The following is a 25,803-nucleotide window of genomic DNA, read 5'->3' on the forward strand; positions in this document are numbered from 1 at the left end:
ACCATTTCGGTAAAATCATTAGGGGCACTCGTAACCATACATTCGTAATAAAACTAACTCAACGTCTTTAAGAACATCTTCGTCATTTCTTTCTCTTCAAGAGGTGGAGTTATTTGAGCAGACGATTCTCTTCATCTATGGGCATATTCTTTGAATGTATCCTTATCCTTCTAAGACATAGACCTCAACTGGTCCCTATCAGACGCCATATCCATGTTGTATTTATACTGCTTGAACAAGGCCTCGCCTTAGTCATTGAAAGTACGGACGCTTGCACTGTTCAAACCCATGTACCACCTCAAGGCAGCTCCAGTTAAACTGTCTTTGAAATAGTGAATCAATAGCTAATCATTATCAGTCTGAGTAGACATTTTTATGGCATATATAACAAGATGAATTAGCGGGCAAGTATTCCTATTGTACTTTTCAAAGTTTGTGACCTTGAATTTCACCGGGATCTTTACATTGGGGACCAAGTAGAGTTCAACAACACTCTTCCAAAACAAGTTTTTCCCTCTTAGAGTCTTCAACTCTTTGCGCAGCTCGAGGAATTTATCTTTCATTTCATCCATCTTCTCGTATATATTTGGACCCTCATACGACTCAGAATGGTAGATAGTTTCCTCAACACGAGTAAAAGTGTGAACAACCGGAGGTGTCACTGACATGATCGGGCTAGATGCCGGTAGAGAAACAAAGGTGGGCGCATACCCTTCTAGCATAAAATTTGACGGCATTACCCAAGGGAGTCCAGCATGCGTAAAAGGAATGGATTGACTGGCAGCAGCAACTGGAACAGTTGAAGAAGCAACCTCAGAAATGACAGTCCTCTAAGGAGGAGGAGTTGCAGGAGTTGGTGATGACTGATTCTGGGAAGCAATGACAGACTCCATCAGTTTTGTAAGTCTGGTGATCTCGTCCTTCAGCTCTCGGTTCTCATGCTCTAGATGCTCCATTCCCTTCGGTTGATTAGCGTGAGTATTATAGCGGTGAGTCAGCTTGGTTGATGCACAAAAGAGGAACTGATAAGACATCTGGCGAAAGAAACCTGTTATGCAAATGATGCATGAAATGCAATGTTTTGATTGGTTTTAATTTCAAGGAATATATGAGGTATTATTTGCAAATATATATTCAAATAATAACAATAATAACAATTTGATTGACCATAAAATCTCTTTTTATTCATAAAATTTGGAAGGATTACACTGAGTATTGTAAGACCCCAATTTTGTCCCTAAGATCCCTCATGGCATCATATCATATCATTCATTGCCTCAAGGATCATTGTACACCTTTGCCTCCTTTCTTGTGGGTGGGTTATCTTGAGTGTGGTTCTTGATCACCAAGCATGTTTAGCATTTGTGTATCATTTCTTTTCATGTGTTTACTAATCAAAAGTACAAAAATATTGTCATCTAACCTTGTTACTTGCAGATGAAGCAATCTAGGTCAAACCAGTCAAAGGCATTCATTGAGCCATAGATGGTGGCCATTCTGAAGAATTTGGGCACCATGATCATTCATCAAGAGTTCATATGAATTGTGATATCATTTAGAATCAAGATCTCAAGTGGTAGAGGCTTGAATTTCATCAAAAGCATTGTTCAGTCAACCAAAACCCTAGCATAGTCAACTGTGGTCAACTGTGCATAAAATCAGGGATTTGCAGGTGGGAGATGGTTGGAGAGACCTCATTCATGTCCATACAAGTCTCATATAACATGTCAAACATCAACATTGAAGGATTTGAGGTCAGATGAAAAGTTTCCAAAAATAGAAACTGACCTGTAATTTCAAACTGCCAAAAATGGAAAGGTCTTCTCCTCAAATTTACATCATCAAGCAAGCTTCAAATCAAGTTTTGTCCAACATGAAAGTTGAAAATCTTGCTCTCACCTTTCCAAAAAGTCCAAGAACATCCATTTCTCATGTGTGGTTGGCAAGTTATGATCAAATCATTGTCAATGGATTTTGAACTTCAAAGTGGGATAACTTTTGCACCAATTGGCCAAATTGAGTGGGGTTTTTTGCTCAATCTCCTTTTAACATGCTCTGTCCAAATAATTCATTACATTTCATCAAAAATCATCACACAAAAATGGCATTTTGCATTGGATTTGAATTTAAAAAAGGGAGGGAAAAATGTGACTTTCAAAAATATGCATTTTCCAGACATAATTTCAATTGCACTTGGTCTTAAATCACATTTGGAGGGTGTTTGGCTAATTTTTCGGGCACTGCAGCAAGGTTCTCATGCACATGAAGGTTACTTTGGCCATTTAGCATAAAAACTCATTTTTCTTAATCCTTGCATTTTGGCTAAGCTTGATTAACAAAGTGGATTAACAGCACATATATAAGGCTAATGCTAACTGAATTCATGAGGAACAATCATTCATCTCAGATCTAGATCAAAAAATCACCAATTCTCTCAATTGTTCCTCTTCATTTTTTCTGAAAATTCTTCATAGAACTTGCATGGATCTTCACTGAACCATCATCCACCACCATTTCTGAAGAGAATTGAAGCAAGAAATCACCACTATTGAGTTGTTTCTTGGACTGTTAGATCAAGCTTCTTCAATGGCAGCTGCACATTTGAGCAAGATCCAACACAATTGAGCTTCGATTCTTTATTCATTCATCTTCCTAATCATTATTAAGCATCTGTTTCAACAAGATAAAGCCAGAAAACCTCAAATCCAAAGTTGCACTTCAAACCAGGTCAGAATTCGATACTCTTGATTCATGAAATTATGTTATGGTTTTGGTAGATCTTGTATCCACGAGCATGCTGAACCTTATAGTTTTGAATTTCATCAAGTATTAAGGGAGATATCTGGATGTTAAGATTGATTGATGAAACTTATTTGGATCGATGCATTTGGCATGGTTAGAATTAGGATGAATTGAACTTAGATTGTTGATGTGCATTGCAAGATGAATCGAATGGTGTATTGTTTGTTAATTTCTGTGACCGAAAGTTCATGATGATGATGAACATGATGAATGCGCGAAGAACCCTAACATTTCCAATTTCCAGAATTGCTTTGATCTTCTGCAATTCGTTTTGCATGATTTTCATTGTTTGTGTGCCATGTAGCCTATCATGCCTTGCCACCTGTATTAGTGAAACGGCGCGTTTCACTTGTAAACGCGCCAGGTTTGAATTGTGAGCCCCTTAGATTCCGGGCGGTAGCATTTCTCATATTTGGCTTGGCATTTTCTCATCATTGTGCATCCATGTTCATACACCTTGTTCACATGTTTTTATTTTATTTTTTCTCCACATTAGAAATTTCATAATTTCTTGATGGTTTGTCCAATTGATGTGAGATTTTTTGTGCCATGATCCTTGCCATGTCTACTATTTTTTGATGATTTTTAATGAATTTGTGCACGGTTGGAAAAAATAATTGCCTAGGGTTTGTTCTTGCATGCCATTTCTTGCACATTGCTTACCATTTTGTTTGTGAAATAAAGATGTTTGATCCTATGGAGCTGAAATTTTGCATGCATAAGCTAGAGATCCTAATGAACACTTTGGCTTTGAATTTACTATTTTTGCATTTCTGGTTTGTGAGATATGATGTGATCAATATAGGTGTGACAATATGTGTCACACCATTTCTTGGCCAAATTGCTGATTTTACTTACCATGCCATTCGTTTGCTAAATAAGCTGAATTTTTGCATGATAACGATTCTAGATGTTAGGATTAAGCATGATTTTTTGTAGAATTTTCGGATCCATTTCCAATTTGTTTGAGATTTTCTCCTCTGGTTTGTCATGTTTGGACCTTTGTTGAGTGTTGAATTTAGATGATTTGTGAAATTCTTATGCCTTATCATATGAGCTTGAAATTTTGTGCATAAGTTCTTAACATGTTGAAGTTCATCTTGGCTTTGGTTTGGTTCAGTTATCTTATGTCATTTCTGTTTTATGCTTGCTTGAAGTTGATGCACCATTTGTGGCCTTGTATTGAGCTTGTTTATGCTTACATTGACTTGTTGATTTTAATTGACTTGCTTCCCTTTATCCAAATGCCATGATTTTTGGTATGATGATCCTTTGATGTGTTCTGGTTAGACATGATTCTTCTTGGAATTTATTGAGCCATTTTGGTATTGATATGCTTGTGTTCATTCTGTTTGCTCCAATGTGGTTCACATTTGCACACCTTGGCTTGATTTGCTTATAAAATGAAATTGGTTAATGCTTTTGATGTGGGACCAATTGGATGATGTTCTTATTTGATTAATCTTGAATTTGGTCAATTTTCATATTCTGTTTTGGTCTATTTCTCCTCCTTTGACCCTAGGCTTTGTCCTAGTGGTCTACTTCTCATGTTTGAGTTTGATTTTCAGGTTGAAGAAGCAATTGCTTTAAGGAGTTTAATTCAAGTTGATTGAGTTTGGTTTATTTGATTGACATGAACTAACTTGATTTGTTTTGTAGGATGCTTTAGCTCACTTGAGTTGAGTTTCTGCTTGGCACATTGCATTGATTGATTGTGCATTGTGTGTTGGTTCTTATTTGTCTGTTTGATTTCTTAACTTGAGTATTGACTGAATTGGATTGATTTCAGGTACCTTAGTTGCTATAGTTCATTGTGAACTTGCTTTTGCTTTGCTTGATAGCTTAAGCATTGAGGTATAACATCTCTTCTTCATGTAGTCTGGAAGACCTGGCTTGTTACTTGGCCAGGCACCTGTCTGAAGTCCTCCTTAAGAGGCAATGTTTGTGATTGTTTATCTTTGTCCCCAAGTAGGAAAAGTCCTTTTGATAAGGCAATTGGTAGATAGAAGAGATGTGTAGTCCATCTCCTACTATTCTGTGTGTCTTCCCTTTGCTCACATTACATGTTGTAGCATTGTGGATCCTAACCCAAGATCTATCGAGTCATTAACTTGTGGAGAGAGTTCCAACTTTCTGAACTCCCACACCTTCTGATATTCAATGCTCTCCCTGACCATGGATAAGAGCAATGAGGCACACCCCTCATATCCTTTCGTCTGCTTCACCTTAACTCTCAATGTTAAGGTTAAGAGTACCACTTACCCCATTCCAGTTGACTTTAAAGTCTAACCCTTGCTTGAGCCTAATTGCTTGGTTATAGTGTGTGCTAAATGACTTTGTTTGATTGATTTGCTTGGTTCATATGTACATGTTTGCTTGTATACCTTTGTGCATTTATCATCACTAATTGTTCATTATCGCATGATCATCATTTCATATCTTTGTGGTTTGTTTGAGTTTGCCCATTGAGGAATCAACAGTAAGACCATTCATTGGCCATTGTTCTTATGATTTGGAAGGGATTGAGTGTAAGACCATTCCATTGGCCACTCATGTCCTCTTTGCCTAGTGCTTTTGTTTGATTGTTGTATGTGAGGATGCAATTGCAAGTCCATGTTGTTGGCATTTGTTTTCTGTAATACCCCAAAATTTACCCTTCATTTTTCCTGAAAAAAAAAAAAAAAAAACGAAAAAAAAAACGAAAAAAAACGAAAAAAAAAAAAAAAAAAACGAAAAAAAAAAAAAAACGAAAAAAAATAATAATAATAATAATTTAATTAATTAATTAATTAATTAATTAATTAATTAAATAAATAAAATATAACAAATTATTTTGGACTTGGGTCTCCCTCATTTGAGCCCATTACCCACGAAAATCAGTCTATAAATACTGAAGTTTCAATAGAGGAAAAGACACTTGGAGTTACACTTGGAGTTACACTTGGAGTGACACTTGGAGATACACTTGGAGTTACACTTGGAGTTACACTGGGAGATTCACTGGAGAAAGAAGGAAGAGAAGCAAAACCCTGAGGAAAAGATAGTGAGAGAAAAGCCAACTGAGTTCAGAGCAACCTCCAAACCCTGAAAGGAACTCAACTTGTAAACCTCACGGGCGCAACTCAATCAAGCTCTCCAATCAGGTTTGCCCTATATCCATCATCTTTATGTCTTTTATTTGAATGCTCTAAATGTATGAGGTATTATGGGTGAATTTGATACCTTTTTGTGAGCCTTTTGTGAATTTTGATGGAATTATTCATGTGGTTACATTTTGATTTAGGGGCAACTCTGGGTTACCCTATTTTGTTTATTCTAACCTGTCTTGTGTTTCCATGGCATTGTTTTCTCTTGATTTCATCCTACTACTCTAACCCTTTGTCGAGTTTTGTGAGGGCTCACATGGCTTTCGCAGAGACACTCGCGTGGTTTCCCACTTTATTTGTGGGATACCCCCTGGAGTTTTATTCTAATTATTCGTGTTGACTGATTTCCTTTGACGGTCCAGCTGGAGACATTTCAGGGTTTCTTGCCCCTTTAACTGCTATAGCTTCGGATCTTTATCCGTGTGGTAATTTTTTCCCTTTCTCATACTTTATCGCTTTCTTAGCTGGAAGACCTCGATAGGAGGCAATGTTTGAGCCCCTTGGTGGCATTTTACTTTGAGATACATGTTTTGTGTTTTGTATTCATATCCCTGCAGGTAGCGCGGTTCCTTCGTCAAGGACTGCCTTTTTGCCCTCGAGCATCCCAAACCCTAAAACCCAAAGCAACACGTTTACTCCTTCTACTACAGGCGAGTAAGTCTCCAAAGGTCGAGCATCCGGTAGATTGCGTAGTAACGTTGTTCGTCCAAAACCCAATCCATAACCCCGTAGTTAGCCGAACTACGGCTTGCTCTGATTCTCATTCCAGATGAGATACGTAGGCATAAGACGCGATGTCTTAGCGAGCACACATCCCCCCAACTCATAGGTCAGCCGAGCTACGAAGACTCTGATTCTCATATTCAGATGAGATACGTATGCAGTGGATGCGACATCCGCGCGAGTCATTTCTCTTAACCTTTTTAGTAAATAAACACGTTAGGTAAACCCACACCCTTTAGACAAAAACTACAAAAGTGGATCCCGTAGAGTACTATGGATGCGTAGGGGTGCTAATACCTTCCCTTCGCATAACCGACTCCCGAACCCAAGATATGGTTGCGAGACCTCGTCTTGTCCTTTCCTTTTTCAGGTTTACTTCGAGCGTTTCCTTTCCCTCCTTTGGGATGAATAACGCACGGTGGCGACTCTTCTGTCATTCTCTTTCGCCGGTTGTTTTTTTCGCACACTGTATTTTTCAGGTTGCGACAGCTGGCGACTCTGCTGGGGACTTTAAGAAGTTGACCTCTTGCTGGTCCATCTTCCCTAAGCGAGTCCCTCCTAGCTTTTGTGTTTGTTTGTTTATTGGGTGTTCATGCTTTTGTACAGTTATTTATTTACCTGCTTTACCTTATTACGTTGTGTACATATCATTGTTGTATCTGTTTCTGTTGGCTGGCTGCTTGTTGATCTTTGTGAGATGAGTTCTATACCCGAACTCGAGTGCACTTAAGATAGGAGAATGGTATAGTCTTGTCAACTTGTGTGGAGTATTCCTTAGCGAGTTGACTTGCAAGCCCATTCACTTGGTGGAGGTCATGTTGAGATCAATAATGTCACATAAGTAAGTTGTGGTTAGACATTACTTGTTCCAATATAGACCTAAGAAGCCAAGGACCTTAGTTTACCTAACCCATCTTGGCCTATTCGTAGGACGTAGTGCGAAAGTCGTTCAAATGTAAGATTTGATACGATTTTTACGCGATACTACACTCATAAGAGTCTCTCTTGAGAATATTGTTGGAATACGAGTAGTCGTTCCTCTAATAATATCCGAAAGATGGGATTATGACAATGGGAACCTTTTTGTAGAACATGTTTGGCAGGTTTAAACCTTAGTACACTCCTTTTGGGTGGTTCTTAACCTAAACTCCATGCTCGTGACTTGCGACAAACCCTTGATTCATGGTTGATCCGATCAGGTATCCTTAATATCAATGAAACTCGGGTGTTGATAAGGTGTAAACCATAATCCGCCAAAATGGGTGGTTGATATTAAGGATAACATGATCCATCCCATGACCTTTGTTTGGTGTGCTCTTAATTTCTCTCCAGACAGTGCAACCTGACAGATGTTCAAGCAGATATAGCAATCCTGATTGACATACCACTGCATTGCATTCACATCATCACATCATTTGCATTCATATCATTTAACACATGTTTATCCTTTTCAAGGGGGTTTAAATCTTCTTCTTGATTCTAGTCGGGGTTTTCTTCTTACGCTGTTTATCAAATGTGAGACTGGAATCAAGGGGGTAGAATACCTTTGGAATGGATAAACATGTCATTGCATTTGCATATTCATTAGCATGTCTTGCATAACAGGTACTGCCGCAGGGGTGACCATTCCAGCTACAGCACCACTACAACAACAACAATCACAACGTCAACCAGCTCAGTATCAACAGCAGCAACAACCGGGTAACAAACCCGCTTATCAACAGAGGCAAAGGATGATGGACCGGCGTTTCGACACCCTTCCAATGTCGTACGCTCAGATGCTTTCTAGTCTTCAACAACTACAGCTTGTGCAACTGCGCACTCTGGCTCCTCCTGTTGGTAGACTTCCGGTGGGTTACGACGCCAACGCTAGGTGTAGCTTCCACTCTGGGGCACCCGGCCACAATATTGAGAACTGCAAAGCTTTTAAGCACGTAGTTCAGGATCTCATAGATTCAAAGGCCATCGACCTTGCACCAGCTCCGAATGTCGTCAACAATCCCATGCCCCAGCATGGTGGTGCGAACGTTAATTTGGTAGAGGGAGAAGCCAAGTCCATTAAGGATGTGTTGAAGTTGAAGACTCCATTGTTGGATATCAAAGGATGCTTGCTGAAGGCCGATGTCCTCCCCGGTTGTGGGAAGGGTTGTTTGGATTGTGCTACTCAGGGCGGAGGTTGTTTGAAGCTACAGCAGGGTATCCAGGCCTTGCTCGACAAAGGTATCCTCCAGGTTGAAGATTTGTCTGTCCAAGAGTCTGTGGAAGAGGTTAAAGCGGGTGCCTCTATCTCATCCTTTAAGCAGGCACGGGCCGTGGTGGATTCAGGTGTTGCTCCCGGTTGGAGGCGTCTGTTGGAATTACCAGTGAAAGAAGATAAGTTCGGGATTGGATATCAGCCAGCTTTGACTTCTACAACACTTCAGGGGCCAATCACTTTCTCCAGTGCTGGCATCATTCAGTATGGTCAAGTCTCTGCAGTTGACGAAGAAGATGGGGATAGTGATTGTGACATTGACAACTGGGTGCGTCCGAGGATCCCGGGTGAAGTTCTCAATAATTGGTCTTCTGAGGAGATTATCCAAGTCACTCTTCTTGAAGAGTAATTTTCTTTGTTTATTCATGCATATCCAAGTCTTACGTTCCGCCCAGTGCGTAATGACTCATTGTAGGGCCCACCTATGTGACACTTGCATTTTTTTATCATAAATAAAGGACGTCTTTTTGCATTCAAATATTTCGTTCCCTGTCTTTCTATTTTTGCAGTTTTTCAAAATAAAAAAAATGGCAATGTTTTATTTAGTTTTCACTTCTTGTTCACACTCATAAGCACATACCATCACTCATGCAGATGCACAACACCGGATCCTATTGATAACGGTTCTGCTATGGCTCGCTTCGACTTTGAAAATCCAATCTTTCAAGCTGAAGAAGAGGGTGATGAAGACTGTGAACTCCCTAAAGAACTTACCAGGTTATTAAAACAGGAAGAAAGGGTCATTCAACCGTATCAAGAGTCTGTTGAAGTGATTAATCTCGGCACCGAGGACGCCAAGAGAGAAATCAAGATAGGGGCTGCTTTGGGAGATGATGTGAAGAAAGGGCTGATTGAATTGCTGCAAGAATACGTTGACATCTTCGCCTGGTCTTATCAGGACATGCCTGGGCTGGACACAGACATCGTGGTACACCGCTTGCCTCTCAAAGAAGGTTGTCCTCCGGTCAAGCAGAAGCTCAGAAGAACAAGACCAGAGATGGCTGTCAAGATAAAGGAAGAAGTGCAAAAGCAGTTGGATGCAGGGTTTCTAGCAGTCACCAATTATCCGCCATGGGTTGCGAACATCGTCCCAGTACCTAAGAAGGACGGAAAGGTACGGATGTGTGTCGACTATCGGGATCTGAACAGAGCTAGCCCTAAAGATGATTTCCCATTACCTCACATCGACGTTTTGGTGGATAATACAGCTCAGTTCTCGGTATTCTCCTTCATGGATGGCTTTTCTGGCTATAACCAAATCAAGATGGCACCAGAGGACATGGAAAAGACAACTTTCATAACCCCATGGGGCACTTTCTGCTACAAGGTGATGCCGTTTGGTCTGAAAAATGCTGGAGCAACATATCAACGAGCTATGGTAACTCTGTTCCATGATATGATTCATCATGAAATCGAGGTTTATGTTGATGATATGATTGCCAAATCTCAGACAGAAGAAGAACATTTGTTGAATTTGCAGAAACTGTTTGAGCGTTTGAGGAAATTCAAACTGAGACTTAACCCGAACAAGTGCACTTTCGGGGTGAGATCGGGAAAATTGCTGGGTTTTATTGTTAGCGGAAAAGGGATTGAGGTGGATCCTGACAAAGTGAAAGCAATACAGGAAATGTCTGAGCCAAGAACAGAGAAGCAAGTCCGTAGTTTCTTAGGGAGGTTGAACTACATTGCAAGGTTCATCTCTCACCTAACAACCACGTGTGAGCCAATTTTCAAATTGCTGAGGAAGGATCAGGCTATCAGGTGGAATGAAGATTGTCAAAGGGCTTTCGAGAAGATAAAAGAGTATCTACAGAAACCTCCGATCCTTATACCTCCAGTTCCTGGGAGACCTCTGATAATGTACCTATCAGTGACCGAGAACTCGATGGGGTGTGTATTGGGACAGCATGACGAGTCTGGTCGAAAAGAGCATGCCATATACTACCTTAGCAAAAAGTTTACCGACTGTGAAGTCAAATATTCGCAGCTTGAGAAAACTTGCTGTGCTTTGGCCTGGGCTGCTCGCCGACTGAGACAGTATATGTTGAACCATACTACCTTGTTGATTTCTAAGATGGATCCAGTGAAATACATATTCGAGAAGCCAGCTCTCACCGGAAGGGTCGCTCGTTGGAAAATGATTTTAACAGAGTATGATATTCAGTACACGTCACAGAAGGCCATCAAAGGGAGTATTCTGTCAGACTACCTTGCCGAGCAACCGATTGATGATTATGAGCCAATGAAGTTTGAATTCCCTGATGAAGACATCATGTTCCTCAAGATGAAAGACTGTGAAGAGCCAGTTGTTGAGGAGGGACCTGATCCAAACGAAAAGTGGACTTTGTTGTTTGATGGGGCTGTCAATGCTAGAGGAAGTGGAATTGGCGCTATTATTACTACTCCGAAGGGTGCCCACATGCCTTTCACCGCTCGTTTGACTTTTGAGTGCACAAATAATGAAGCTGAGTACGAGGCCTGTATCTTGGGTATTGAGCAAGCCATTGATCTGAGAATCAAGACTCTGGACATCTTCGGAGATTCAACTCTGGTGATCAATCAAGTGAATGGTGATTGGAATACTCTCCAGCCCACTCTGGTCCCCTACAGAGATTACACGAGAAGACTTTTGACTTTCTTCACAACGGTAAAATTGTATCATATACCTCGTGATGAGAACCAGATGGCAGACGCACTTGCTACTCTATCCTCCATGATCAAGGTAATTCGTTGGAACCATGCTCCCAGGATCGATGTGATGCGCCTTGACAGGGCCGCGTATGTGTTTGCTGCTGAACTGGTAGTCGATGACAAGCCCTGGTATCACGATATCAAGTGCTTTCTGAAGAATCAAGAGTACCATGCAGGGGCATCCAACAATGACAGAAAGACTTTGAGAAGATTGGCAGGCAGTTTCTTCTTGAACAAAGACGATGTGCTGTATAAGAGGAACTTCGACATGGTTTTGCTCAGATGCGTGGACAGACACGAGGCGGACATGTTAATGCAGGAAGTTCATGAAGGTTCCTTCGGTACTCATGCCGGCGGACATGCAATGGCTAAGAAATTGTTGAGAGCGGGTTATTATTGGATGACCATGGAATCAGATTGTTTCAAGTATGCTCGGAAGTGTCATAAGTGCCAGATTTATGCTGATAAGGTGCATGTACCGCCGAATCCTCTGAATGTGATGTCTTCGCCGTGGCCGTTTGCCATGTGGGGCATTGACATGATTGGAAAGATTGAGCCGACTGCTTCCAATGGGCATCGCTTCATCCTTGTTGCCATCGACTATTTCACCAAGTGGGTCGAGGCAGCGTCGTTCGCGAATGTCACCAGACATGTGGTTGCCCGTTTCATCAAGAAAGAAATCATTTGTCGCTATGGGATTCCCGAAAGAATCATTACTGATAATGGTTCTAATCTCAACAACAAAATGATGAAGGAGTTGTGTCAGAACTTCAACATTCAGCATCACAATTCTTCCCCTTACCGCCCTAAGATGAACGGCGTTGTTGAGGCGGCAAATAAGAACATAAAGAAGATTGTGCAGAAGATGGTCGTCACGTACAGAGATTGGCATGATATGCTGCCTTTCGCCTTGCATGGGTACCGCACTTCAGTACGTACATCGACCGGGGCAACCCCTTACTCCCTTGTGTATGGTATGGAAGCAGTCCTACCTGTTGAAGTGGAGATTCCTTCCCTAAGAGTCTTGTTGGATATCAAGCTAGACGAAGCTGAATGGATTCGGACAAGGTTCAATGAGTTGAGTCTCATCGAAGAGAAGCGAATGGCAGCCATTTGTCATGGGCAGTTGTATCAGAGTCGGATGAAGAGAGCCTTTGATCAGAAAGTGCGTCCTCGTTGTTTCCAAGTCGGAGATTTAGTTTTGAAAAGGATCCTTCCTCCTCAGACAGATCGCAGGGGCAAGTGGACTCCTAAATATGATGGACCGTATATCGTCACCAAGGTTTTTGATGGTGGGGCTTTAATGCTTGCAACTATGGATGGTGAAAACTTCACTTCCCCTGTGAACTCAGACGCAGTTAAAAAATACTTCGCATAAAATAGACCCGCTGGACAGTAAAAAGAGTAGTCCAGGCAAAAATGGGCATCCCGACGAACCAAGAAAATGAAAAGGTTCGGGCAAAAATTAGGGACAAAAATAAAAAAAAGATTGTACACCCGGTAAGTTGAAAACCTGAAAAGGCAACTTAGGCAAAAATGGGTATCCCGGTGGATTGAAAACCCGAAAAGGGCGATCCAGGCAAAAGTTAGGGATTAAGCGAATGACTGCGTTCTGAGTAGTTCTGAATCTCATCTCGTGCCAAGGACTGGAAATTTTTGAAGGATAGGAAACAATCCAATCACTCTTTCAGAAAGCTGATCATCTGGAGGATCTTGAAGACGGGCAAGTCATAGCAGAATTGGAACCCAATAGAAATCCATTTCACATTGCCATTAGATTAATTTCTGTTTTTATCTATTGTGCGATTACCTCTTTCTAGGGATTGCTTCCTAATGTAAATGCCTATTCAGAGGCCATTCAATCAATAAAATCATGTTATTCAGTATATCTCTGTTTTCATTTTCATTTTACTGTTTTGTTTGCAAAAATGACGTTCGAATTTTTGATAAACATTGCATCATGACACATAAGGGCTTTACAGGTACATGCTTAATAAACATTTAAAATTGCTGTAAATTTTAAGTGCTTTGGATCGTCTATTCAGAACAGATACCCTCGGGGCATTTCCTTAAAATCCCCTACAGATGATCGTGAATATCTTCCCCAGTGAAGTCACCAACAGACAAATTCGGTGTCTTATCCCTGCAGAGCTGATCAGAGCATTGGATTCTTCAATCCCCAGCAGTTTCTCACCACTGTACTTCCCCAAGCGGTTGTTTCAGGACATACACTCCCTAGTAGAGTTGACAGTGCCAGACTACATATCCCCAACGGGGTTGACAGTGCCAGACTTTATCTTCCCAGCAGAAGTGGCTGCTCCTTAGAGTTCGATGCCAGATCGATAATCCCAATGCCAGATTCATGGTTTCTTTCCTTGAAGCAGAACCTCGATACCGTATCAATGTTTGCTCCCCCTGCTGAGTCATCTCTCGCAAATCGTGGTTGCCAGAACCATTGTAGCTTTCCTCAGCAGCAGGCTTCCAATGCCATTCTTTCCCCGATCAGAGTCTCGGTATGGCCAGAACACCGCATGGCTAGTCATCTCCCCACAGAGTTCTTTGCGCTGTGCATCTCCAACAGCCTGGCCAGAGCCCAGAGGATGATAATCATTTCCCCAGCAGATCCCCTTGCCTCGGCTTGGCATTCTACCCAGCATTTCGCATCCCTGCATGTAGAATCATATTGCATTGCATCCTTCCAAATCGCGTAGCATTTCCATTTTCATGGAGCATTACGCCATTGAAAAATTCAAACATACGCATGTAAGCATAAAACATTCTCGGTATCCCAAGTGATAAGCTAGAAGTTGTTTCCAGTACTCAGACTGAAGATTGTTCATGACTTACCTTTGTTATCCCCAGCAAGTGTCATTGGCCCATGCGCCGCCTCTATTATCATTCCCTATTTCTGCCAATGCTGACAGGCATGAAGTTTTCCGGTATCCAGACCGAAGTGGCATTCAGGCCAGTTTTCCGGTATCCAGACCGAAGTGGCATTCAGGCCAGTGTTCCGATGTTCAGATCGAAGAAGTTTCCGACGTTCAGGTCGATGCAACTTGTGGCATTCAGGCCAGTTTTTCCGGTATCCAGACCGAAGTGGCATTCAGGCCAGTTTTACCGGTATCCAGACCAAAGTGGCGTTCAGGCCAGTTTTCCCGGTATCCAGACCGAAGTGGCATTCAGGCCAATTTTCCGGTATCCAGACCGAAGTGGCATTCAGGCCAGTTTTCGGTATCTAGACCGAAGTGGCATTCAGGCCAGTGTTCCGATGTTCAGATCGAAGAAGTTTCCGACGTTCAGGTCGATGCAACTTGTGGCATTCAGGCCAGTTTTCCGGTATTCAAATCAAAGTGGCATTCAGGCCAATTTTCCGATATTCAGATCGAAGTGGCATTCAGGCCAATTTTCCGATGTTCAGATCGAAGAAGTTTCCGACGTTCAGGTCGATGCGACTTGTGGCATTCAGGCCCATTTTCCGATGTTCAGATCGAAATCCTTTCCAGTATTCAGACTGATGAGCAGCATTCAAGCCATGGTTATTTCTGTGTTACCATTTATTTTGGTATCCAGTTTAACATTCTTTTTCGATATTCAAACTGACTCTCACCGTACCAGACGAATTCTTCTTTCAAGACCACCTCTTTGCTGATTCTGACAGACATTGTTACTTCACTTCACTTCAGTGCAAATTTTTGGGCTTTTATTGTATTCAATCCCTTGATACCTCGAAAGTACGAAAGCAACTGCCATCTTTTTTTCGGGTCTCCAGTTGATTGAATAGGGGCAGCTGTAATACCCCAAAATTTACCCTTCATTTTTCCTGAAAAAAAAAAAAAAAAAAAAAAAAAAAACGAAAAAAAAAACGAAAAAAAAAAAATATAATTTAATTAATTAATTAATTAATTAAATAAATAAATAAAATAAATAAATAAAATATAACAAATTATTTTGGACTTGGGTCTCCCTCATTTGAGCCCATTACCCACGAAAATCAGTCTATAAATACTGAAGTTTCAGTAGAGGAAAAGACACTTGGAATTACACTTGGAGTTACACTTGGAGTGACACTTGGAGATACACTTGGAGTTACACTTGGAGTTACACTGGGAGACTCACTGGAGAAAGAAGGAAGAGAAGCAAAACCCTGAGGAAAAGATAGTGAGAGAAAAGCCAACAGAGTTCAGAGCAACCTCCAAACCCTGAAAGGAACTCAACTTGTAAACCTCACGGGCGCAACTCAATCAAGCTCTCCAATCAGGTTTGCCCTATATCCATCATCTTTATGCCTTTTATTTGAATGCTCTAAATGTATGAGGTATTATGGGTGAATTTGATACCTTTTTGTGAGCCTTTTGTGAATTTTGATGGAATTATTCATGTGGTTACATTTTGATTTAGGGGCAACTCTGGGTTACCCTATTTTGTTTATTCTAACCTGTCTTGTGTTTCCATGGCATTGTTTTCTCTTGATTTCATCCTACTACTCTAACCCTTTGTCGAGTTTTGTGAGGGCTCACATGGCTTTCGCAGAGACACTCGCGTGGTTTCCCACTTTATTTGTGGGATAACCCCTGGAGTTTTATTCTAATTATTCGTGTTGACTGATTTCCTTTGACGGTCCAGCTGGAGACATTTCAGGGTTTCTTGCCCCTTTAACTGCTATAGCTTCGGATCTTTATCCGTGTGGTAATTTTTTCCCTTTCTCATACTTTATCGCTTTCTTAGCTGGAAGACCTCGATAGGAGGCAATGTTTGAGCCCCTTGGTGGCATTTTACTTTAAGATACATGTTTTGTGTTTTGTATTCATATCCCTGCAGGTAGCGCGGTTCCTTCGTCAAGGACTGCCTTTTTGCCCTCGAGCATCCCAAACCCTAAAACCCAAAGCAACACGTTTACTCCTTCTACTACAGGCGAGTAAGTCTCCAAAGGTCGAGCATCCGGTAGATTGCGTAGTAACGTTGTTCGTCCAAAACCCAATCCATAACCCCGTAGTTAGCCGAACTACGGCTTGCTCTGATTCTCATTCCAGATGAGATACGTAGGCATAAGACGCGATGTCTTAGCGAGCACACATCCCCCCAACTCATAGGTCAGCCGAGCTACGAAGACTCTGATTCTCATATTCAGATGAGATACGTATGCAGTGGATGCGACATCCGCGCGAGTCATTTCTCTTAACCTTTTTAGTAAATAAACACGTTAGGTAAACCCACACCCTTTAGACAAAAACTACAAAAGTGGATCCCGTAGAGTACTATGGATGCGTAGGGGTGCTAATACCTTCCCTTCGCATAAACGACTCCCGAACCCAAGATTTGGTTGCGAGACCTCGTCTTGTCCTTTCCTTTTTCAGGTTTACTTCGAGCGTTTCCTTTCCCTCCTTTGGGATGAATAACGCACGGTGGCGACTCTTCTGTCATTCTCTTTCGCCGGTTGTTTTTTTCGCACACTGTATTTTTCAGGTTGCGACAGCTGGCGACTCTGCTGGGGACTTTAAGAAGTTGACCTCTTGCTGGTCCATCTTCCCTAAGCGAGTCCCTCCTAGCTTTTGTAGTTTGTTTGTTTATTGGGTGTTCATGCTTTTGTACAGTTATTTATTTACCTGCTTTACCTTATTACATTGTGTACATATCATTGTTGTATCTGTTTCTGTTGGCTGGCTGCTTGTTGATCTTTGTGAGATGAGTTCTATACCCGAACTCGAGTGCACTTAAGATAGGAGAATGGCATAGTCTTGTCAACTTGTGTGGAGTATTCCTTAGCGAGTTGACTTGCAAGCCCATTCACTTGGTGGAGGTCATGTTGAGATCAATAATGTCACATAAGTAAGTTGTGGTTAGACATTACTTGTTCCAATATAGACCTAAGAAGCCAAGGACCTTAGTTTACCTAACCCATCTTGGCCTATTCGTAGGACGTAGTGCGAAAGTCGTTCAAATGTAAGATTTGATACGATTGTTATGCGATACTACACTCATAAGAGTCTCTCTTGAGAATATTGTTGGAATACGAGTAGTCGTTCCTCTAATAATATCCGAAAGATGGGATTATGACTATGGGAACCTTTTTGTAGAACATGTTTGGCAGGTTTAAACCTTAGTACACTCCTTTTGGGTGGTTCTTAACCTAAACTCCATGCTCGTGACTTGCGACAAACCCTTGATTCATGGTTGATCCGACCAGGTATCCTTAATATCAATGAAACTCGGGTGTTGATAAGGTGTAAACCATAATCCGCCAAAATGGGTGGTTGATATTAAGGATAACATGATCCATCCCATGACCTTTGTTTGGTGTGCTCTTAATTTCTCTCCAGACAGTGCAACCTGACAGATGTTCAAGCAGATATAGCAATCCTGATTGACATACCACTGCATTGCATTCACATCATCACATCATTTGCATTCATATCATTTAACACATGTTTATCCTTTTCAAGGGGGTTTAAATCTTCTTCTTGATTCTAGTCGGGGTTTTCTTCTTACGCTGTTTATCAAATGTGAGACTGGAATCAAGGGGGTAGAATACCTTTGGAATGGATAAACATGTCATTGCATTTGCATATTCATTAGCATGTCTTGCATAACAGGTACTGCCGCAGGGGTGACCATTCCAGCTACAGCACCACTACAACAACAACAATCACAACGTCAACCAGCTCAGTATCAACAGCAGCAACAACCGGGTAACAAACCCGCTTATCAACAGAGGCAAAGGATGATGGACCGGCGTTTCGACACCCTTCCAATGTCGTACGCTCAGATGCTTTCTAGTCTTCAACAACTACAGCTTGTGCAACTGCGCACTCTGGCTCCTCCTGTTGGTAGACTTCCGGTGGGTTACGACGCCAACGCTAGGTGTAGCTTCCACTCTGGGGCACCCGGCCACAATATTGAGAACTGCAAAGCTTTTAAGCACGTAGTTCAGGATCTCATAGATTCAAAGGCCATCGACCTTGCACCAGCTCCGAATGTCGTCAACAATCCCATGCCCCAGCATGGTGGTGCGAACGTTAATTTGGTAGAGGGAGAAGCCAAGTCCATTAAGGATGTGTTGAAGTTGAAGACTCCATTGTTGGATATCAAAGGATGCTTGCTGAAGGCCGATGTCTTCCCCGGTTGTGGGAAGGGTTGTTTGGATTGTGCTACTCAGGGCGGAGGTTGTTTGAAGCTACAGCAGGGTATCCAGGCCTTGCTCGACAAAGGTATCCTCCAGGTTGAAGATTTGTCTGTCCAAGAGTCTGTGGAAGAGGTTAAAGCGGGTGCCTCTATCTCATCCTTTAAGCAGGCACGGGCCGTGGTGGATTCAGGTGTTGCTCCCGGTTGGAGGCGTCTGTTGGAATTACCAGTGAAAGAAGATAAGTTCGGGATTGGATATCAGCCAGCTTTGACTTCTACAACACTTCAGGGGCCAATCACTTTCTCCAATGCTGGCATCATTCAGTATGGTCAAGTCTCTGCAGTCGACGAAGAAGATGGGGATAGTGATTGTGACATTGACAACTGGGTGCGTCCGAGGATCCCGGGTGAAGTTCTCAACAATTGGTCTTCTGAGGAGATTATCCAAGTCACTCTTCTTGAAGAGTAATTTTCTTTGTTTATTCATGCATATCCAAGTCTTACGTTCCGCCCAGTGCGTAATGACTCATTGTAGGGCCCACCTATGTGACACTTGCATTTTTTATCATAAATAAAGGACGTCTTTTTGCATTCAAATATTTCGTTCCCTGTCTTTCTATTTTTGCAGTTTTTCAAAATAAAAAAAATGGCAATGTTTTATTTAGTTTTCACTTCTTGTTCACACTCATAAGCACATACCATCACTCATGCAGATGCACAACACCGGATCCTATTGATAACGGTTCTGCTATGGCTCGCTTCGACTTTGAAAATCCAATCTTTCAAGCTGAAGAAGAGGGTGATGAAGACTGTGAACTCCCTAAAGAACTTACCAGTTTATTAAAACAGGAAGAAAGGGTCATTCAACCGTATCAAGAGTCTGTTGAAGTGATTAATCTCGGCACCGAGGACGCCAAGAGAGAAATCAAGATAGGGGCTGCTTTGGGAGATGATGTGAAGAAAGGGCTGATTGAATTGCTGCAAGAATACGTTGACATCTTCGCCTGGTCTTATCAGGACATGCCTGGGCTGGACACAGACATCGTGGTACACCGCTTGCCTCTCAAAGAAGGTTGTCCTCCAGTCAAGCAGAAGCTCAGAAGAACAAGACCAGAGATGGCTGTCAAGATAAAGGAAGAAGTGCAAAAGCAGTTGGATGCAGGGTTTCTAGCAGTCACCAATTATCCGCCATGGGTTGCGAACATCGTCCCAGTACCTAAGAAGGACGGAAAGGTACGGATGTGTGTCGACTATCGGGATCTGAACAGAGCTAGCCCTAAAGATGATTTCCCATTACCTCACATCGACGTTTTGGTGGATAATACAGCTCAGTTCTCGGGATTCTCCTTCATGGATGGCTTTTCTGGCTATAACCAAATCAAGATGGCACCAGAGGACATGGAAAAGACAACTTTCATAACCCCATGGGGCACTTTCTGCTACAAGGTGATGCCGTTTGGTCTGAAAAATGCTGGAGCAACATATCAACGAGCTATGGTAACTCTGTTCCATGATATGATTCATCATGAAATCGAGGTTTATGTTGATGATATGATTGCCAAATCTCAGACAGAAGAAGAACATTTGTTGAATTTGCAGAAACTGTTTGAGCGTTTGAGGAAATTCAAACTGAGACTTAACCCGAACAAGTGCACTTTCGGGGTGAGATCGGGAAAATTGCTGGGTTTTATTGTTAGCGGAAAAGGGATTGAGGTGGATCCTGACAAAGTGAAAGCAATACAGGAAATGTCTGAGCCAAGAACAGAGAAGCAAGTCCGTAGTTTCTTAGGGAGGTTGAACTACATTGCAAGGTTCATCTCTCACCTAACAACCACGTGTGAGCCAATTTTCAAATTGCTGAGGAAGGATCAGGCTATCAGGTGGAATGAAGATTGTCAAAGGGCTTTCGAGAAGATAAAAGAGTATCTACAGAAACCTCCGATCCTTATACCTCCAGTTCCTGGGAGACCTCTGATAATGTACCTATCAGTGACCGAGAACTCGATGGGGTGTGTATTGGGACAGCATGACGAGTCTGGTCGAAAAGAGCATGCCATATACTACCTTAGCAAAAAGTTTACCGACTGTGAAGTCAAATATTCGCAGCTTGAGAAAACTTGCTGTGCTTTGGCCTGGGCTGCTCGCCGACTGAGACAGTATATGTTGAACCATACTACCTTGTTGATTTCTAAGATGGATCCAGTGAAATACATATTCGAGAAGCCAGCTCTCACCGGAAGGGTCGCTCGTTGGCAAATGATTTTAACAGAGTATGATATTCAGTACACGTCACAGAAGGCCATCAAAGGGAGTATTCTGTCAGACTACCTTGCCGAGCAACCGATTGATGATTATGAGCCAATGAAGTTTGAATTCCCTGATGAAGACATCATGTTCCTCAAGATGAAAGACTGTGAAGAGCCAGTTGTTGAGGAGGGACCTGATCCAAACGAAAAGTGGACTTTGTTGTTTGATGGGGCTGTCAATGCTAGAGGAAGTGGAATTGGCGCTATTATTACTACTCCGAAGGGTGCCCACATGCCTTTCACCGCTCGTTTGACTTTTGAGTGCACAAATAATGAAGCTGAGTACGAGGCCTGTATCTTGGGTATTGAGCAAGCCATTGATCTGAGAATCAAGACTCTGGACATCTTCGGAGATTCAGCTCTGGTGATCAATCAAGTGAATGGTGATTGGAATACTCTCCAGCCCACTCTGGTCCCCTACAGAGATTACACGAGAAGACTTTTGACTTTCTTCACAACGGTAAAATTGTATCATATACCTCGTGATGAGAACCAGATGGCAGACGCACTTGCTACTCTATCCTCCATGATCAAGGTAATTCGTTGGAACCATGCTCCCAGGATCGATGTGATGCGCCTTGACAGGGCCGCGTATGTGTTTGCTGCTGAACTGGTAGTCGATGACAAGCCCTGGTATCACGATATCAAGTGCTTTCTGAAGAATCAAGAGTACCATGCAGGGGCATCCAACAATGACAGAAAGACTTTGAGAAGATTGGCAGGCAGTTTCTTCTTGAACAAAGACGATGTGCTGTATAAGAGGAACTTCGACATGGTTTTGCTCAGATGCGTGGACAGACACGAGGCGGACATGTTAATGCAGGAAGTTCATGAAGGTTCCTTCGGTACTCATGCCGGCGGACATGCAATGGCTAAGAAATTGTTGAGAGCGGGTTATTATTGGATGACCATGGAATCAGATTGTTTCAAGTATGCTCGGAAGTGTCATAAGTGCCAGATTTATGCTGATAAGGTGCATGTACCGCCGAATCCTCTGAATGTGATGTCTTCGCCGTGGCCGTTTGCCATGTGGGGCATTGACATGATTGGAAAGATTGAGCCGACTGCTTCCAATGGGCATCGCTTCATCCTTGTTGCCATCGACTATTTCACCAAGTGGGTCGAGGCAGCGTCGTTCGCGAATGTCACCAGACATGTGGTTGCCCGTTTCATCAAGAAAGAAATCATTTGTCGCTATGGGATTCCCGAAAGAATCATTACTGATAATGGTTCTAATCTCAACAACAAAATGATGAAGGAGTTGTGTCAGAACTTCAACATTCAGCATCACAATTCTTCCCCTTACCGCCCTAAGATGAACGGCGTTGTTGAGGCGGCAAATAAGAACATAAAGAAGATTGTGCAGAAGATGGTCGTCACGTACAGAGATTGGCATGAGATGCTGCCTTTCGCCTTGCATGGGTACCGCACTTCAGTACGTACATCGACCGGGGCAACCCCTTACTCCCTTGTGTATGGTATGGAAGCAGTCCTACCTGTTGAAGTGGAGATTCCTTCCCTAAGAGTCTTGTTGGATATCAAGCTAGACGAAGCTGAATGGATTCGGACAAGGTTCAATGAGTTGAGTCTCATCGAAGAGAAGCGAATGGCAGCCATTTGTCATGGGCAGTTGTATCAGAGTCGGATGAAGAGAGCCTTTGATCAGAAAGTGCGTCCTCGTTGTTTCCAAGTCGGAGATTTAGTTTTGAAAAGGATCCTTCCTCCTCAGACAGATCGCAGGGGTAAGTGGACTCCTAACTATGATGGACCGTATATCGTCACCAAGGTTTTTGATGGTGGGGCTTTAATGCTTGCAACTATGGATGGTGAAAACTTCACTTCCCCTGTGAACTCAGACGCAGTTAAAAATACTTCGCATAAAATAGACCCGCTGGACAGTAAAAAGAGTAGTCCAGGCAAAAATGGGCATCCCGACGAACCAAGAAAATGAAAAGGTTCGGGCAAAAATTAGGGACAAAAATAAAAAAAAGATTGTACACCCGGTAAGTTGAAAACCTGAAAAGGCAACTTAGGCAAAAATGGGTATCCCGGTGGATTGAAAACCCGAAAAGGGCGATCCAGGCAAAAGTTAGGGATTAAGCGAATGACTGCGTTCTGAGTAGTTCTGAATCTCATCTCGTGCCAATGACTGGAAATTTTTGAAGGATAGGAAACAGTCCAATCACTCTTTCAGAAAGCTGATCATCTGGAGGATCTTGAAGACGGGCAAGTCATAGCAGAATTGGAACCCAATAGAAATCCATTTCACATTGCCATTAGATTAATTTCTGTTTTTATCTATTGTGCGATTACCTCTTTCCAGGGATTGCTTCCTAATGTAAATGCCTATTCAGAGGCCATTCAATCAATAAAATCATGTTATTCAGTATATCTCTGTTTTCATTTTCATTTTACTGTTTTGTTTGCAAAAATGACGTTCGAATTTTTGATAAACATTGCATCATGACACATAAGGGCTTTACAGGTACATGCTTAATAAACATTTAAAATTGCTGTAAATTTTAAGTGCTTTGGATCGTCTATTTAGAACAGATACCCTCGGGGCATTTCCTTAAAATTCCCTACAGATGATCGTGAATATCTTCCCCAGTGAAGTCACCAACAGACAAATTCGGTGTCTTATCCCTGCAGAGCTGATCAGAGCATTGGATTCTTCAATCCCCAGCAGTTTCTCACCACTGTACTTCCCCAAGCGGTTGTTTCAGGACATACACTCCCTAGTAGAGTTGACAGTGCCAGACTACATATCCCCAACGGGGTTGACAGTGCCAGACTTTATCTTCCCAGCAGAAGTGGCTGCTCCTTAGAGTTCGATGCCAGATCGATAATCCCAATGCCAGATCCATGGTTTCTTTCCTTGAAGCAGAACCTCGATACCGTATCAATGTTTGCTCCCCCTGCTGAGTCATCTCTCGCAAATCGTGGTTGCCAGAACCATTGTAGCTTTCCTCAGCAGCAGGCTTCCAATGCCATTCTTTCCCCGATCAGAGTCTCGGTATGGCCAGAACACCGCATGGCTAGTCATCTCCCCACAGAGTTCTTTGCGCTGTGCATCTCCAACAGCCTGGCCAGAGCCCAGAGGATGATAATCATTTCCCCAGTAGATCCCCTTGCCTCGGCTTGGCATTCTACCCAGCATTTCGCATCCTTGCATGTAGAATCATATTGCATTGCATCCTTCCAAATCGCGTAGCATTTCCATTTTCATGGAGCATTACGCCATTGAAAAATTCAAACATACGCATGTAAGCATAAAACATTCTCGGTATCCCAAGTGATAAGCTAGAAGTTGTTTCCAGTACTCAGACTGAAGATTGTTCATGACTTACCTTTGTTATCCCCAGCAAGTGTCATTGGCCCATGCGCCGCCTCTATTATCATTCCCTATTTCTGCCAATGCTGACAGGCATGAAGTTTTTCGGTATCCAGACCGAAGTGGCATTCAGGCCAGTTTTCCGGTATCCAGACCGAAGTGGCATTCAGGCCAGTGTTCCGATGTTCAGATCGAAGAAGTTTCCGACGTTCAGGTCGATGCAACTTGTGGCATTCAGGCCAGTTTTTCCGGTATCCAGACCGAAGTGGCATTCAGGCCAGTTTTACCGGTATCCAGACCAAAGTGGCGTTCAGGCCAGTTTTCCCGGTATCCAGACCGAAGTGGCATTCAGGCCAGTTTTCCGGTATCCAGACCGAAGTGGCATTCAGGCCAGTTTTCGGTATCTAGACCGAAGTGGCATTCAGGCCAGTGTTCCGATGTTCAGATCGAAGAAGTTTCCGACGTTCAGGTCGATGCAACTTGTGGCATTCAGGCCAGTTTTCCGGTATTCAGATCAAAGTGGCATTCAGGCCAATTTTCCGATATTCAGATCGAAGTGGCATTCAGGCCAATTTTCCGATGTTCAGATCGAAGAAGTTTCCGACGTTCAGGTCGATGCGACTTGTGGCATTCAGGCCCATTTTCCGATGTTCAGATCGAAATCCTTTCCAGTATTCAGACTGATGAGCAGCATTCAAGCCATGGTTATTTCTGTGTTACCATTTATTTTGGTATCCAGTTTAACATTCTTTTTCGATATTCAAACTGACTCTCACCGTACCAGACGAATTCTTCTTTCAAGACCACCTCTTTGCTGATTCTGACAGACATTGTTACTTCACTTCACTTCAGTGCAAATTTGTGGGCTTTTATTGTATTCAATCCCTTGATACCTCGAAAGTACGAAAGCAACTGCCATCTTTTTTCCGGGTCTCCAGTTGATTGAATAGGGGCAGCTGTAATACCCCAAAATTTACCCTTCATTTTTCCTGAAAAAAAAAAAACGAAAAAAAAAAAAAAAAAAAAAAACGAAAAAAAATAAAAATAATTTAATTAATTAATTAATTAATTAAATAAATAAATAAAATAAATAAATAAAATATAACAAATTATTTTGGACTTGGGTCTCCCTCATTTGAGCCCATTACCCACGAAAATCAGTCTATAAATACTGAAGTTTCAGTAGAGGAAAAGACACTTGGAGTTACACTTGGAGTTACACTTGGAGTGACACTTGGAGATACACTTGGAGTTACACTTGGAGTTACACTGGGAGATTCACTGGAGAAAGAAGGAAGAGAAGCAAAACCCTGAGGAAAAGATAGTGAGAGAAAAGCCAACAGAGTTCAGAGCAACCTCCAAACCCTGAAAGGAACTCAACTTGTAAACCTCACGGGCGCAACTCAATCAAGCTCTCCAATCAGGTTT

This window comes from Lathyrus oleraceus, chromosome 5, assembly GCF_024323335.1.
Source record: "Lathyrus oleraceus cultivar Zhongwan6 chromosome 5, CAAS_Psat_ZW6_1.0, whole genome shotgun sequence".
Taxonomy (NCBI): Eukaryota; Viridiplantae; Streptophyta; class Magnoliopsida; order Fabales; family Fabaceae; genus Lathyrus; species Lathyrus oleraceus.